The following is a 17,307-nucleotide window of genomic DNA, read 5'->3' as shown; positions in this document are numbered from 1 at the left end:
TCATCAATTATGATGTTAGTTCTACCATCTAACCATCACTTAATCGGAGCGAGGTGTTTATCCTTTCTCCTGGCTAGTTTTATATCAATTTGACCCAAGCTACAGTCCTTTGAAAGGCAGCAGTCTCAATACAAAATATGCCTCCATAAGATCATGCTGGAGGCAGGCCTGTAGGTCAGTTTTTTAATTAGTGGTTAATGTGGGAGGGCCCAGCCCAGTATGGAGGGAACACCTAGATGGTCCTGGGTTCTATAAGGAGGCAGGCTGGCTAAGCAAATCATGTGTAGCAAACAAGTAAGCAGCACTTCTCCATGGCCTCTACTTCAGTTCCTGCCTGCCCTACGTGGCTTCCTGTCATGAGCTCCTTTAGGGATGAACAGTGATGTGGAAGCATAAACCACACACCCCCTCTCCTTGCCAAGGTGGTTTTGGTCATGTGGTCACAGCAACAGTAACCCTAAGACACAATGTCCTGAAATGAGGTTATTGGGGGTTACAGCGAGAGTTCACACGGGATCAGCCTCTGAGTTACTGACAATTTCAATATGCTTCAAACAAAAAAGCAAGGTCTTATCTTACTCTGGCATCACTCCTCTCTGGTTATTTGAACCGCAATCCTTGCTCTGTAGATGACAGTCACACAGGATTCTATTCTCCAAACTCCTGGTTTCCTATCTATTTACCTATGAGTTAAATTAAACAGAGATTGTTTTGTTTTGTTTTTATTTTTTAACTTAAGATGTCTTCAACTCACCATCTAGGATCCTTTCATTTAGCCTAAGAACTCTCATAAACATTGCCTTTAGGGTGGGTCTACTAGTAACAGATTACATTTCTAAATTACACTTGAAGACCTAAAGGAAATCAAAGGCAACAGAGAGAAATCAACAAGGGGAAAAAATGAATAAAATAATACCAATAAAAAAATACAGAAAATAGAAAACATAAAGCTAAAAATAATACTAGTGTGAAGATTCACTATGCAAATTTTTTAAAAGATGCAAGAAAGCAAAAACAATGAACCAGCAAAGGCCAAGGAAGAAGATCTGGTCTGAGGAGCAAGCAGCATAGACACAGTGAAGAGAGCCCATAAACTTGCAACATCATCAATTGAAACAATGTATCATTGTGGGTAAGTACAAAGGAGGAGAGAGAGGAGCTCAGTGTTTGAAATGAGAATAGTGACATCTTCCCTAATTTGAGGAAAGATAAACCTACAGATCCAACAAAATCAACGAACTCCATCTAGAAAGGTAGGTCCCACCTGCTGGATGGGAGAGGCTATGATAGCTGAGACCTGGTTCTTAGAGACTTGAGAGGCAAGTACAGAAACAGCTATATCTCCAGCTAACAGACGGTTTTAAAAGCAAAGAAGCAATTTATGAAGATGAGTCCCCAGCAACATTAACAGCTAATTTCTACCAAAAACACAGGGACCAGAGGCAATGAAGAGTGTTAGGGAGTTGGCACAGGGGCACACACCTTTAATACTAGCACTTGGAAGGCAGTGGCAGGCGGATCTCTGTTAGTTCACGTCCAGCTTGGTTTAAACAGCAAGTTCCAGGCCAGCCAGAACTATAAGGTGAGATCCTGTCTCAGAAGACAAACAAACAAACAAATATAACCATGCTAGGAAATTAGCAACACTAATTAAAACAAACAATACTGACATTGAACCAAGAATCCTGTATCTGATAACACTCTGCACGAGAAGACAGCATAGTGTGTAGAGCTTAAATCTCGTTTAAACCCATGAAACATCCACAGGCACAGCTGCCTTTCAGCCCTGCACTGTGGCCAGAAATGGGTAGATCCATAGAGTTCACTGGCCAGCCAGCCTCGTTGGAACGGAATGCTGTACCAGTTAGTTTTCTAACTTAATAAAAATTTGATACAAATATCAAGTAAACACATGCTAGTTCCTAACACATTCCTCATGCCACTATTATTATTATATTCACTGCAGTAAGCTGTGAACAGCAGTGTTTTGGGTTACATTCATAATGCCTGAGGCAGTATGAACTGCTTCCATATTAGGATGCTGTGGTGGTTTGAATGAAAATGGCCCCCACAGACCCATAGGAAGTAGCATTATTAGAAGGAATAGCCTTGTTGGCATAGCTGTGACTTTGTTGGAGGAAGTGTGTCACTGGGGACAGGTTTTGATGTCTCAGATGCTCAAGCCAGGCCCAGTGTTTCACTCTCTTCCTGCTGTTTGCAGGTCTGGATCTAGAAATCTCAGTTCCTTCTCCAGCATGTCTGCCTGCATGCTGCCATGCTTCCCACCATGATGATAATGGACTAAACCTCTGAACTGGCCAGGCAGTGGTGGCGCACGCCTTTAATCCCAACACTTAGGAGGCAAAGGCAGGTGGATTTCTGAGTTTGAGGCCAGCCTGGTCTACAGAGTGAGTGCCAGGACAGCTAGGGCTACAGAGAAACCCTATCTCAAAAAACCAAAAAAGAAAAAAGAAAAGAAACCTCTGAACTGTAAGCCAGCTCCAAGGAAATGTTTTTCTTAATGAGAGCTGCCACAGTCATGGTGTCTCTTCACACCAATGAACCCTAAGACCATGCACACCCTTCACTGGCAGCTGTGAGGAGAGCCCTAAATGCTTCACTATTGGGTCTTTGGCAGTTTGGGGCATTCCTAATTTCAGAAATACAACAATATTGAAAGAAGGCCAATTACTTCTACTTTTTTAAGCGAAAGGAAGAATCAAACATCTCTCTCATCTTTAAGTGATTAGTCTTAGTGGGGGAGGGATATTGAAAACTGAGCCTGGTACAAAGGTCAGCCTCTGTGTCGAACGGCCAAGTTAGGAATGCAGAGGCAAAGTTCCTGAAGGAAACTGAGATGGCATTCCAGTGACTGTAGAGGATCGCCACTGACACAGAGCAAGCAACCCAGCTACACGCCCTCAGACAAACCTACCAAACCAGCAACGGTGAAGCATCAAATACAGATGTCAAAGCACAGCAAATTTTCCAGAGTAACTAAGATAACTGAAGAAGGCGCCATCCACAACACTAAGTGTACCTTGGCCTCATTTGTTTCCTATTGCTGTGATAAAGACCACAGTCCAAAGCAACTTGAGGAGAAAGAGTTTATTTTAGCTTACAGCTCTTAGTCCATCGTGAAGAAAAGTCAAGGCAGGAACTTAATGCAGAAACCTGGAAGCAGGAATTGGGTCAGAGGCTAGGAAAGAATGCTGCTTTCCATGGCTTGCTCAAACAGCTTCTGATGCAGCTCAGGACCAAACTGTCCAGAGATAGTCTTCCTACTGTGCTGGGCCCTCCCACATCAACCATTAATCAAGAAAATACTTCCACAGACTTGCCTACAGGCCAATTGGAGGGAGGCACTTTCTTGACTGAATTTTCCTCTTTTCAGATAACTTCAGCTTGTGTCAAGTCGACAAAAATCTAACCAGCACAGTAGCTGTCCACAAAAACAGTATTCCTTCAGAAGTTCCCCTCACGACTTTTATGACATCAGAAGAAAGGTCCAATACCTAACCATATGGCCTAAAAGTTCAGGGCCATTCTCTCATTGCAGGCTAATCTAGCAGTCTGGAGCCAATGCTGACTTACCAGTCTGACAACCCTGGGACCCTAAGAATCATCCAAGGCTACTTTTGCTTTTGCTCTCTGCATAGAAGAAAAGGCCTGGATGACATCTGTTTAAAAGGTTTGACAAATAAGGCTGTCGAGACCTACTCCTCACAGAAAATGATTCCTTTAAAAATATTACTGCTTGGGGTAGGGGAGATGATGCAGTGGGTAAAGTACCTCTTGTCCAAGCATAAGGGTCTGAGTTCAGATCCCCAGCACCCACATAAAAGCCAACCCCAGCAACTCACATCTGTAACCCAAATACAGGATGAAGATGCAAACACAGGTAGACAATGATAGGGGCCTGTCCATCCCACTGGCCAGCCAATCCAGCTAAGATGTGATCTCCAGGTTCAGTAAGAGACCCTGGCTCAAGAGTGCAGAATGATAGTGAAAGACACTGGGTGTCAACCTCTGGACTCTACATGTGTACATACAGGCAGGCACATTTGCACATACATGCATGGACCACACAAGAATATTACTATGTGATGATACTAGTTACCCAATGAAATGCAAAATAAGCTCCGTGTTACTATCATGCCTGTCAACACAACATCCACTCTGCAGTGATTTTTAACTTACAAGCATCACCACAAAAGTAAGACATTTACTGAAGCTATATCTGCCGTAAATAATTACTTTTGTAATTAATATTTTTATCATTTTATTTTACGTGTATAGTTACAGATGGTTGTTATCAGCCATGTAGGTGGTGGGAACAAAACCCAAGTCCTCTAGAAGAACAGTCATGGCCTTCACTGCTGAGCCATCTCTCCAGTCAGATAATGAATTTCTAGACACCTGTAAAGGAGCAGGGCATGGTGGCACATGCCTACCATCCCAGCATTCAGGAGGCTGAGAACAGTAGATCACAAGTTTGGACCCACCCTGGGCTATTTAGCAAAAACATTGTCTCAAAAAAGGAAAGATACTTTGAAAGATTTCCCCATTTTATATATCACTAAGAACATCCAAGATTCGTGGGAAAAAATATCAGCAATTCCAAGAGTTTGGGAGATGTTGATTCCAGCGCTCAGGGGTGACTTTACAGTTTGAGATTTCAGTGAAGGCAACAAACAGGGGTGTCTGGTGAAAGTGGCAATGGAGTTTCAGTACAACATGGGGACCGTAACTCAAATACTACAGTACTGCCATGAAACATGATGAAGAACTGTTTGTTATGAATGAGCAAATAAATGACAGAAAGTGAGATTGAATCCCCTCCAGGGAAAGATACTACTGGCAGTGCTAAAACATCAAGGAAGATTCAGGATATGTGACATAAGCTTAATAGGTAAAGCAGTACACGGCTGAGACGACTATAATTTTCAAAGTTCTACTATGGGTAAAATGCTATCAAGCAGCACCAGATGCTACAGAGAAATCTTGTGTTTCAAGCTTCATTATCTTAGCTGAAGAAGGTGCCACAGACCACCACCTTAGTCAGTCAGCATCCTGTAGTTCTTGTCAGGATAAGACCCTCTAGCAGCAGAAAGATAAGGATGCCCTGAGGGCTTAGATAATCTCACTTTTTAAAGGAATCAAATACTTTTAAATGAAACATAAACATCTTTTGGTACAGAGAGTGCTAAAGTATAGCTAAGAGACCACATAATAATACAAATATAGCTTACAAGCACAAGGAAACTACAAAATTAAGGTTACTTGCTTTATTGCAATATTTTCTTTATTAGGGTAGCCTGGAATAAAAATCTTTGTATTAATTTTATCTTTTAAGGCAGCAGTACACTTGCAAGTAATCAAAATCCTAGCGAATATTTAACTCTGTACTCACCTAGCATGTACAAAGCCCAGAGTTCTATTGCTTCAGCAATGCAGATATTCCCTCCTTTCTTCCTCCCCCTTACCCATCTTTCTCTCTTCTATATGTTTAATGCGACAGATTATCAACACACTAAGAAAGGAAAAGGCCTATGAATTCTCTCTACATCACACTTAGCACAGATCACTTTACTGCACAAATATTAGCTGGATTATTACTAGGTACAAGATACTATTACACACTCTACTGGGGCTGTGAAAATGAATAGAATATACTCTGTGCCTTCGCTAGGTTAGAAGGCATCTACAATTTAATACAGGAAATAGTTGAACACATAGCTCATCATACAAGGCATCGAAGAGTTTTACAATAATGTTATAAAACTTCAGTTGTACATAAACCACTTTTGAAGAAAGAAAACTTACAATGAATGGTTTGTACAAACTTAGGGAGATCCTTATGCTCATGCGATGTGGACAGACAAGTCTGTGGAGAGAATGAAATCTTCCTCTGGCTTCAGGATCTTATCCAAACATGATGCCAAAACAAATGAGCAAATGTGTTCACAAAAAAGCTAGGAACTACCAGATTTCAATTTGGTATCACATGATGGATTTACAAAAATTAATCATTACTCTCATTATAAACAGGGCACTGACTGCTACTTTCTTATTATTTTCTGCCCTAGTTTCTTGGCTAAAGGCAACTTAAGGGAGAAAGGGTCTATTTCGCTGACACTTTCAAGTTACAGGCCATTAGACCTCCACTTAAAAGGCAAGAGCAATGAATGTATGCACATGGATGGTCAGCTTGCTTTAACCACTGACTCAGCTCAAGTTACACACGCAATTCCTACACTGATTAAGAAAGGTCAAGGCAAGAAATTAAGACTCCAGAAAACCAAATAACCCAATTTAAAAATGGGGTACAGAGCTAAACAAAGAATTCTCAACTGACGAAACTTGAATGGCCAAGACGCACCTAAAAAACTGCTCAGCATCCTTAGTCATCAGGGAAATGCAAATCAAAACAACCCTGAGATTCCACCTCACACCAGTCAGAATCGATAAGATCAAAAACCCAGGTGACAGCAGATGCTGGCGAGGATGTGGAAAAGAGGAACACTCCTCTATTGTTGGTGGGATTGCAAGCTGGTACAACCAATTTGGAAATCAATCTGGAGGTTCTTCAGAAAATTGGAAATAGTTCTACCTAAAGACCCAGCAATACCATTCCTGGGCATATACCCAAAAGATGCTCCAACATATAACAAGGACATATGCTCCACTATGTTCATAGCAGCCTTATTTATAATAGACAGAAGCTGGAAAGAGCCCAGATGTCACTCAATAGAGGAATGGATACAGAAAATGTGGTACATTTACACAATGGAGTAATACTCAGCTATTAAAAACGAGGACTTCACAAATTTTGCAGGCAAATGGATGGAACTAGAAAATATCATCCTGAGTGAAGTAACCCAGACCCAAAAGGAAATACATGGTAAGTACTCACTGATAAGTGGATACTAGTCAAAAGCTCAGAATACCCATGATACAATTCACAGACCATTTGAAGCTTAACAAGAAGGAAGGCCAAAGTGTGGATGCTTCAGTCCTACTTAGAAGGGGGAACAAAATAATCACAGAAGGCAGAGAGAGGAAGAGGCCTGGGTAGGAAAAGGGAGGGGGAAGAAAAAAGGGGGTGGGGTAGGATCAGTTGTGGGAAGAGACAGAAGAGAAGTCTAGAAGGCCAGGAGAATGAATAGAAATATGTAGCAGTTGGGAGGGGGGCGGAGATGAGGGTACCCTATACCAGAGACCTGGGAGGTGAGAGGCTCTCAGGACCCAAAGGGAGGGACCTTAGATGAAATGTCCAACAACAGGGAGATAGAGTCTGTAGAAACCACCTCCAGTAGATAAACACAGCTCGCAGTTGAGAGATGGGGCCATTCACCTATCTCAAAATTTTTAACCCAGAATTGTTCTTGTAAAAAAAACAAAACAAACAAACAAAAAAAATGCAGGGACAAAAAAATAGAGCAGAGACTGAAGGAAAGGCCATCCAGAGACCACCTCACCTAGGGATCAATCCCATCAGCAGACACCAAACCCAGACACTACTGCTGATGCCACAAAGTGCTTGCTGACAAGAGCCTGGTATGGCTGTACTCTGCGAAGCTCAGCCAGCATCTGACTGAGACAGGTGCAGATTCTTACAGCCAAGAATTGGACTGAGCCCAGGGACTCCAATGGAAGAGTTAGGGGAAGGACTGAAGGAGCTGAAGGGGATCGCAACCCCATAGGAAGAACAACAATATCAACTAACCAGACAACTCAGAGCTCCCAGTGACTAAACCACCAACCAAAAAGTATATATACATGGACTGGTCCATGGCTCCAGCCACAGATACAGCAGAGGACTGCCTTATCTGGCATCAGTGGGAAGGGAAGTTCTTGGTCCTGTGAAGGCTTGATGTCCCAGAGAAGGGGGATAATAGAGAGGTGAGGTGGGAGAGCTTGGTGTGTGGAGAGTACCCCCTTAGAGGCAAAGGGGAGGGGGAGCTGGTGGGAGGTTCGTGGAGGAAAGACCAGGAAGGGGGACAACATTTGAAATGTAAACAAATAAAATGATAAGAAAAAGAAAGAAAAAGAAAGCAAGATCAAGTCAGTATCTTACAGGCCTGGTATTTCATGCATCTCCTAAGTTATTTTAGAGAGTAAGTGGCAGCCATCACAAGTCCACCCCTCAGGATCAAGCACCTCATCAATTTGACACCCTAACACATCAATTTTAAGACCAAAAATTCTGTGTCCTGTCCTGTCTACACAGGCTTATATCATGAAGTATACCATGAAGTACATTCAGTCCAATTTTGAAAGTCTCCATCGTCTTTTACGTTACACACATTTTAAAAGGCCAAAGTCTTTAACTGTGAGCTGCTATGAAATAAAGCCACAAGTAAGCTGGGTGATGGTGGCGCACATCTTTGATTCTAGCACTTGGGAGGCAGAGGCAGGTGGCTCTCTATGAGTTTGAGGACAACCAAGTTTACAGAGCTAATTCCAGGACAGCCAGGGCTGTTACAGAGAAACCCTGTCTCAAAAAACCAAAACCCAAAAACCTACTAACCACAAACAAACAAGTTTAAAATTTCCAATATCTAACAAGACAAATTAAACACTCCCATTTCAAAATGGAAGACCCAGGCAAAACAAGGGACAATGACATTACAGCAAGACCAAAACCCAATGGGTCAAACACCCAATCCTGCAGTTCCATACCTGGCATCTGGGACTCATTAAGTCATGTTCCAGGCTCCAAATGACTATGATAGCCTAGCATACATATCCTAGCTACATCCATCCAGCTCTTCCATCCTAGCATACAGTTGATGCTCTCCTAGGCTGGCTCCACGCCACGCCCACAACTCTCTCTGGTAGGCACTGCGTGGTCTGCATCATTGATGACCTGGTGTCTCCATGACAACTGAGCCTTCACATTTCCGGCTTCACAAAGTAGGTTTAGGGACTCTGTACGAATTCTAACCCTAACATACAGTGCCTAGTCTAGAGGTTTTCCCAGACCCCTCAACCTTGCATTTGTTGTGCCTTTAAAACCAGTCCCACCTGGACAATGTTGCCAAGTTCCTTCAGCTCAAGATGTCCCCAACCCCTTGGACTACTGCTGAGCTTAGCTTGGTCTGCTGATCCTAGGGAAATGTGTTTCTAGGCAGTTGCTTTCAAGAGGCAGGGAACCCCCTTAGCTTAAACATGATTCTTGTACATTTGGATTTGGATCTTCACAAAATGGAGCCTTGTACATGTGGGGTTTTGTTCTCAGGACACCTCTATTACCCAGGTAGATCACAGCAGGCTTATCTACAGTGGTGTAGATCTCCTCAAAAATCACAGCTGACTTCTCAGCACCAGCCTGGCTCTCCTGCCCTCAAATTTCCTCTACCAAACTACCCCATCATCTCATAATTTAACTTCACTTAGACTGGCAGGACCTTAGTAAATAAAGCCAGACTGGTGGCCAACACATCACAAAATGGTCCATGGCTCTGTCCCTGATAGACTACTTGTTCCCCTCTGAAACCTTGGAACGAAGGTCACAGCTACCTCCATCTTCTTTACCATTCCTGTCTTCTAAGCTACCACAGAATGACCCATCAAGCCTCCTGGGTAGCTGAGATTATAGAACCTCCAGGAAGGAATGGCTTGATTTGTCTAGAAAAGACACTGACTTGTTATGGTTTCTCTAATCTCCTAAAACTCAAACTACCAAAAATAACAGCAGTCAAGTAAATAACAAGGGAAAAACAAACCAACCCTGCAACTTGTCCTAGTGGTATAGGTTTTGTTTCTAAAAACTAAAGCTATCTCAGTGTTATCAAGGCTAGCTTAAGCCATTCATGGTAACACAAAACCAGGAGTTTATGCAACACAGAAATTTAACTCTGCCACACGAAAAGCAGCGTAGATGTGAAACGCTGGGGCGAGCCAGGTGCATCAGGACGTTCTGGAGACTTCCTTTGTTTCTCCCTTTTCAGCACACATCTCCCGCACGGTCCAATTACTGTGGCTACATTTCAACAAGAAAGGAGGAAGCCACAGTGCCCCACCCTTTCCTGTGAGGATGCCTTCTACTCAGCTGGACAGATCATGGTGAGTTCCAGGCTAGCTAAAGCTACACAGATTCCTCGTGTCTCAAACAACAGAGACACAAGCAGGAGACATTACTCACACCCTCACTGTTTACTCATTACAGAATGTGTCTGTTCCAGGCAGTGGAAAACTAGGGACATAACTCAGAGGAGTGAGAGCAGCAGAGGGTACATGCATGCTATTGCCAAATCTGATCAGGTCTTTGTTTTATCTGGGGACAGATGCCTAAATAGCATTATAATTTATAACCTGACACTGACATTTCTAATCATAGGAACACTGTAAGATTATATTATTCTAAATACCAATTATGAAGTTAATGACTTCTATTTGTGGAGATCTACAAAATTGAAGTAACATTCATAATAAAATTACCAAGAAAAAAGGCATTTTAATAGTAATATGAAAGACTACATTAGTTTTTGTTGTTTGAGACAGAATTTCTCTGTGTACTCTTAGCTGCTCTGGAACTCGCTCTGTGGACCAAGCTGGCCTCAAACTCAGGAGATCTGCCTGCCTCTGCTTCCCAAGTGCTGGAACTAAAAGCATGTGCCTCCACTGCCCAGCAAATGATTTATTTATCTTCATTTTTTTAATGTGCATTGGTGTTTTTGCCTGCATGCATGTTTGTGTAAGGGTGTTGGATGCCTTAGCAGTGGAGTTGTGAGCTGCTATGTAGGTACTGAGAATTGAACCCAGGTCCTCTGCAAGAGCAGCCAGTGATCTTAACCTCTGGGCTACCTTTCTGGCCCCTCTACTTAAGTTATTTAAAGCTTGTTTATAACAGATTATTAAGCATATAGTAAAATATTAAGATTATTTAAAAATACAAGTAACACTATAGCGATAGGCACTGTAATGGCATTCAATGCACACAAAACTGGATACAAATAAAAATGTATATATTCTCTTAGAGAAAAAATTGGGGGGATTTGAGAAGAAAGAGAATTATTCTAAGCCAGTGAAATAGCTCAACAGCTAAAGGTGCTAGCAGCCTGCATGATGACCTGAGTTCTATCCCTGGGACCCACATGGTAGGAGAGAATTGACTCCTACATACTGTCCTCTTCCCAACATATGGCCATGGTGACATGCCCCCCAACATATACACACAACTTTTTAATGGAAATATCCTATTATGCTTTGTATAGATGCTACGCAGAAACTTTTAATCAAGCTACAGGGTAATCATAAAGCAATAATACAAACTATATCAAAACAAAACTAGATCAATGATATCTTAGGCAAGTAACTGCAGATAATGTGTATGAAAGTCAAAAGAAGTTAGCATGTGCTCTCCTTTGTGCTAAGTGCTTTGGGAACACGATTTCTTCTTCTACTCCTGAGATCTAAGTAGAATTCCTAGGGAAGAAAACCCGAATCTTTAAGTAATTAGCACAGACTACACCTATTACATAGACCACAGAGGGAAACCATAACCATTTCTGATCCATGTACGTGCTCCTAAATTCTGTACACACTATCAGCCCTCCAACTCTACCCATATTCCAAGGTCCAGGCAGAACTGGTCTCAAATTCATTCTGGCCTAGAGGTTAGAATTCTAGTCAAACATGATTGCCTTTCTCAAATAAAAGAACATTGTATCAGGAGCTCTAATTGAATGCCTTCTTGCTAGAAAGTGAACTAATAAACTTATGTATGTTACAGATACATATGGAGACTGAGGAGATCAGAGTAGCTTGTAAAGGGCTTGTTGTTCAAGTATGAGGACCTGAGTTCGATCCCCAGAACCCATGTAAAAAGGCGATGTGGTAGCCGCACTTGTAATCCTAGTGCTGAGAAGAGAGGGACAATGCAGACCCCGGGACTCACTGTCTAGCTAGCCTAACCTAACCTAAGGGCCTCAGGTCTTGGTGACTGACCCTGGCTCAAAAAACCTCGGTGAATGGCTCCTGAGGGATGATATCAAGGTTGCTTTCTGGCTTCTTCACATGCACCCCAACACACATGTACACATATAGGGACATGCACAAATATACATAGAAGAAGGTGGAAACCTATGGAAACAAGCATGCAAGGGCTACAATAACTTGTGAATATCACAAATTTTGATGTTTAGGAGGTCTTTATAGTTGATTTTATGCATCTTAGCAGTCTATAAAGGGGCAAGCCACAGATGACACAAGTAACAAGCCAGAAAGGTAAGACATTCTATTTAAATATTTGTACAGTCCTTTCAAATAGACACAATACATCACTTCACAGTTGAACGTACCAAGGCATACAGTTGCAGAGCAGCACACAGTGACCTCATTAACTTGCACTCAGCATCAATCTAAAACCTATCCTCCTTCCTGTGTACCCTGTTCAATTACACATGCTAAAATCCTCATTCAATTTTGATACAGGGGAAACTAAAGATACTAAGTAATTTAGCTACCAATATGTTTATGACTACCAACAAACACTTGCTGAATACAGTAGAAGGGTTTATGTATTCAAAATCAATCCAAAATATAAGATTTCAATGATCAGTAAAATAGAACTAATAAAAATTAAGTATTACTAAACTGTTAGGTAGAGAGAATCACTTTCAATTAGGATGATTAGGGAAGACCTCAGAGAGATGACTGAATATACACGGAGCTTTAAGAGGGAGACCTGCTTGCATCAGAGTCATTTTTAAACATTGAAAAGCTAAAAGAATACTCTGTGTAAAAATAATGATATAAAAATGGCATAAAATATATGTAACGTAGCATATGTAATGTATATGGGATACAATATTACGTTATTATCCTTGGATGTTTCGGTGTATTCAGGAGTCAATAAAAATATCCAATTAGAGTACAGATATAAACTAGTAAGGAACAGGAAGTCACTAAATGTCTTATAATAGGGAAATACTTTAACAAGACTGAACTTAGGATCACGCACACATTTTTGATTGAATTGGCAATGCTCCCCACAAAAAACAACAACAACAACAACAACAAAAAACAGTGAAACAGTTTTATTACCTGTGCGGATTTTAGTATAGAGGGGAAAGAATAGTAACTATAATCTCCTTTTTTTTCCTAAAAATTGCTTAAATATTTTTAAAATATATATTTATATGTTATAGTACATAGAAATGTTGCCTATAGCCTTAACTTTGCAAAGTCCACAACTTTCCTCCTATGTCATCTCCTGATATCATCCATGGTATCCCATGGATTGCAGGCTGGATCCTTTTCTCCCAACTCTCTTGACCCAGGCTTGAAGATCCCCAAAGTCAGTGCTGCAGTTCACTCTCCTCTCCTGACTGCAGGGTATGGAGAGAGGCTCACAGCCTAGCCACTGTCACAGAGTAAAATTTCTAACCGCAGCCACTTGGTATCTGACAACACTGATATTGCCTCTTCCTGGAATTCTTGGGTTTAGAACAAATGCAATTAACTACTTAATAATTTTAACTTGATTACAAAGCAGGACATGCTGCATAAAAAGCTCCCACAGAAATGCTTTAGTATGTTGTTGTAAAATATTCAATTAGGTCAATAAAATTCTGATCATTACAAACAAAACAAAAAACCCTATAGACACAATCTGGTGATCCAGCACTTGCCTAGTATGTATGAGGCCAGGATTCCATCCTACCACAACAAAGAGTGAAGACAAAGGGGGAAAGGAAAAGGAAGAGGAGGGGAAGGGGGAAGGGAGGGAAAAGAGGAAAGGAAGTATTTAACAGAAGGTAACAATGCTTCCAAAAGCATCAGTGGGACAAAACAGTCAGAAGAAATCCTTCAGGGAAAAATGAAACTTCTCTGGTCAGCACAAAACAGCAAACCTAAAACAACTTCCAAAAGAAATTCTGAACACAACTACTAAGTTCACCTATACATGGCTCTGTCTTATGATAATTTTAATGCCTCTGCTAACAACTGCTTCTATGCTTAGTTAAGAGAGTATGCCAAAGGAGATCCAATAATCAAATAATTTACTTAATTCTCATTCCTTTATTACTCAGAAAGATACTTTTTTGTTGTTTTTTTTTTTGAGAAAAACAAAATGAAAAAAAAAATGACAGTATTATTCACAATGAAATATGCATGTAATAACTTTAGTTATGAATTAAATTTTCATCTTAAATTATTTTAAAGTTCTTTAATGCATTTTACAAGTATTTAAATGCCTAGAAACATGACATGTGAGTCACTGAAAATGTAAACATTCAAGTGGCTGGTGGAGAGACTGTGGTGGCTTACTGAGAAACATCTCCTAACTCAGCTCTTATTCTCAGAGAAACAAATAGACTTAGAAGCTGAACAGTCACTGGTCTTACTGTGTCAGTGTGGTCAATCTTGTGACATCACTGTTGGGAAACCTGCAACAGAAACACAGAATTGGCAATCAGCTGAATCACACTGGAGTCATTTCAGAAGCCATTTCCTTAGAACGTGTCTTTATTCTACTTGAATCAACCAAAAGTGAAGGAAACACAAAACTGGCAAGACACAGACAGGAATGAAGTGCCCAATGCTTACACCAGGGCAGGGTGGGCTTCGCCCACAGTCAGCAAAACCATTTACTTAAAAAATAACCTATAGGACAAGTAGTTTCCAGGCCCTGTTTATTTTCAGATATTCATCAAGAAAAGAATCACTGTGTCTTAAATATATCACAAAGAAGGACTGATTCTAAGCACCTCCTCTATGATTAGTAGCCCAACCCACAGTCAAAATGTCATTTACTGAAAACAGGAGAAATTGCTACACACTAATCCTTATCAAAGATTAAAAGTATCGCTGGGACGAATCCAGTGTAAGCCGTGAACCCAGGGGAAACTGTACATTAAGCCACTTCCTAAGCTATTAATGACTTGCAGTTTATCCCTGAGAAATCTGACCTTCTAGAAACTTCTTCATTAACAAGGCTTTATTTAAGACATCTCTTAAATGCTTTAGTATTAAAAAACAACACACTGTCAGTGGTTTAAGGTTAATAGCTTTCATGTGTTGCTTTAACAAATCCTCATAATAATCCCTTCCCCCCCCCCAAAAAAAAAAGCAGAAGATAAATAATCTTCACACACTCAGGGAGAAGCTTACACCAAGATATGAGAATTGCCCATACAGAAGGGAGCTGTCATGGGCTGTGGACACCAGGCATACATGTGGTACACCAGCATACATGCAGACAAAACACTTGTGAACAGCATATAAAACAAAACAACAAAATACAAAACAAGTGCCACCGTGACAGCCCACGACACACAGCGCCAAGTTCCTGAGGAAAGACCCCATGACCACTGCTTCTATAGATGGAACCCGGCAGCTGCTCAGTTACCAGCTAGGCAAGAGAGCAGGGAGTGGTGGCGGTCGTACTGCATCTAGCATGACACCATCACCTATAGAGAGCTACAGACATAAAGAAAAACACTTAAGATTACTACTGCCTATTTAAGTAAAATAAGCCATAGCAACCTGATAAACATTTTTTAAAGTCACTGCAGGAAGCATTTAAAATGCTTTCAGTTTAGCAAGCAAATAAAAGCAAATAAGCAAAACAAGGTAGTGAGTGATGGAAATCTGGGAGTTGTGAATTACAGTAGGATAATAAACAGTCTGGAGAGTTAAGATTTAAAACTTCCAGAAGGAATTGAAAACCCAAGATATATATCTTCTTGTTAAAAATCTGTCTGTGTGTGTGTGTGTGTGTGTGTGTGTGTGTGTGTGTGTGTGTGTGTGCATCTACAGTGATGGTAAAGATCAGGAGACCTCAGGTATCACACTGAGTGTCAGGCCCTTGGTTCCCACCTTGTTTGAGGCAGGATTTCCTCTTTGCCCTTTGCTGCTGTGGACAGGAGTTCTCCTCCTGTTCCCACCTTCCATCCATCACACTGTAGGTGCTCTGGGATTATGGGGGAATACTACAGCACCTGGCTTTATGTGGCTTCTGTGAACCAGACACTGGTCTTCATGTTTACACGGCAGAAACATCATCCACCGAGCCCTCTCCCAGTGCAGCATATGAGAGGAATGCATGTTAAATTAACAAGACAGCAAAGACCGTAACATCCTAAGTTGCACAATGAAATAAATAGGTATTAGGAGAGCATGGTGACTTTGTTTTGAAAGCCAGAAAGATCTGTGCTACTATCATTCGTTCAAGTAGAGATGTTCCCTCAAGCAGGTGAAAGTTAAAATAATGTATGATACTGAATGTGTGAAACACCCATGGAAACACTACTCTCCATAGAATCAATATAATAAATAGCAAAAGATTTAGTTCAAGAATAAATACACTTTCTATAAAACTCTGCAATTCTGAAGAGGTAATAAAATTTGTGTAAATAGACTGAAAGAATATTCATAACTAAATAAAAATAAAAGTAAATGCTCCATTTTTGATTTTTAAAAAATTACAAGACTATGTTAAAATATGTATGCTTTATTAAAACCCTAAGCTGACAGTATCAAAACTTAAGTTTAGCCATGACATTTTTTACATGTGACTTAGCAGGGACTTGCATGAGGGGGAACACTGTGCAGAACTGAAAATGACTCCAGAGAATGAAGCCAGACAAATATAAAACTTCTCATAAAAATCTCAAGTGGGTTTTATAAGCAACAGATAACTCCTTAAAATCATGTCAAAACTAGAAAATGTATTCAAATTACACATATAAAAAGTAATGTTTTATTTTATGAAAATATAATTCAACTAGCATACTGGTTATGTAGCATTTTTCTACAAGGCACTGTCATAACAGAGATCCTTCAACTATACCACAGCTCAGAAAATAACATCGATGTTCCTCACCTACGGATGGGAGAGAACAATTGTTAGTCATTTTTTTGTTTTGTTTTCTGTTTTTGTTTTTCAAGATAGGGTTTCTCTGTGTATCCCTGGCTGTCCTGGAACTCACTCTGTAATCCAGGGTGGCCTCAAACTCAGAAATCGGCCTGCCTCTGCCTCCCAAGTGCTGGGATTAAAAGCGTGCACCACCACCGCCTGGCTTGTTAGTCATTTTTAATGAACATTTTTTTCAAGAGATTATCATGCACTGTCTTCATTTTTACTCTGACTCTGCCCTGAATCAGAGCGCCATTCAGGGACTGACTTTACGTTATTAGCTCTGGCAGCACCACATTTGCCCACTGAGCCATCTCACCTGGCCAGGCCTTTCTTATATCTTTCAGTATGCTACTTTAACTTGTACTTGACAAGGTTCTGTAACTTTCCATATCTACAAAGTAAGAATATTTATGTCTACTGAAAGGACTGAAAGA

At 40.8% G+C, this 17,307-nt stretch overlaps 1 protein-coding gene across 9 annotated transcripts in view; it reads right to left on the bottom strand.

The window, feature by feature from the left end:
- Baz2b (bromodomain adjacent to zinc finger domain 2B) overlaps positions 1–17,307 on the bottom strand; it is a 304,725-nt gene that overhangs the window by 157,577 nt on the left and 129,841 nt on the right. For 8 of the 9 annotated variants that reach the window (XM_028769276.1, XM_028769275.1, XM_028769278.1 and 5 more), the window contains exon 5: positions 14,358–14,399. The exons of the other annotated variant lie outside the window; for it this stretch is intronic. The gene's annotated coding sequence lies outside the window, so the exon portion shown is untranslated. The remainder of the gene's footprint in view (positions 1–14,357; positions 14,400–17,307) is intronic. 9 annotated transcript variants of the gene reach the window in all.

This window comes from Grammomys surdaster, unplaced genomic scaffold (genome assembly GCF_004785775.1).
Source record: "Grammomys surdaster isolate TR1022 unplaced genomic scaffold, NIH_TR_1.0 191, whole genome shotgun sequence".
In the NCBI taxonomy this organism is placed as follows: Eukaryota; Metazoa; Chordata; class Mammalia; order Rodentia; family Muridae; genus Grammomys; species Grammomys surdaster.
Note: the sequence above shows the minus strand (reverse complement) of the source record. Positions and strands in the feature narration are given on the sequence as shown.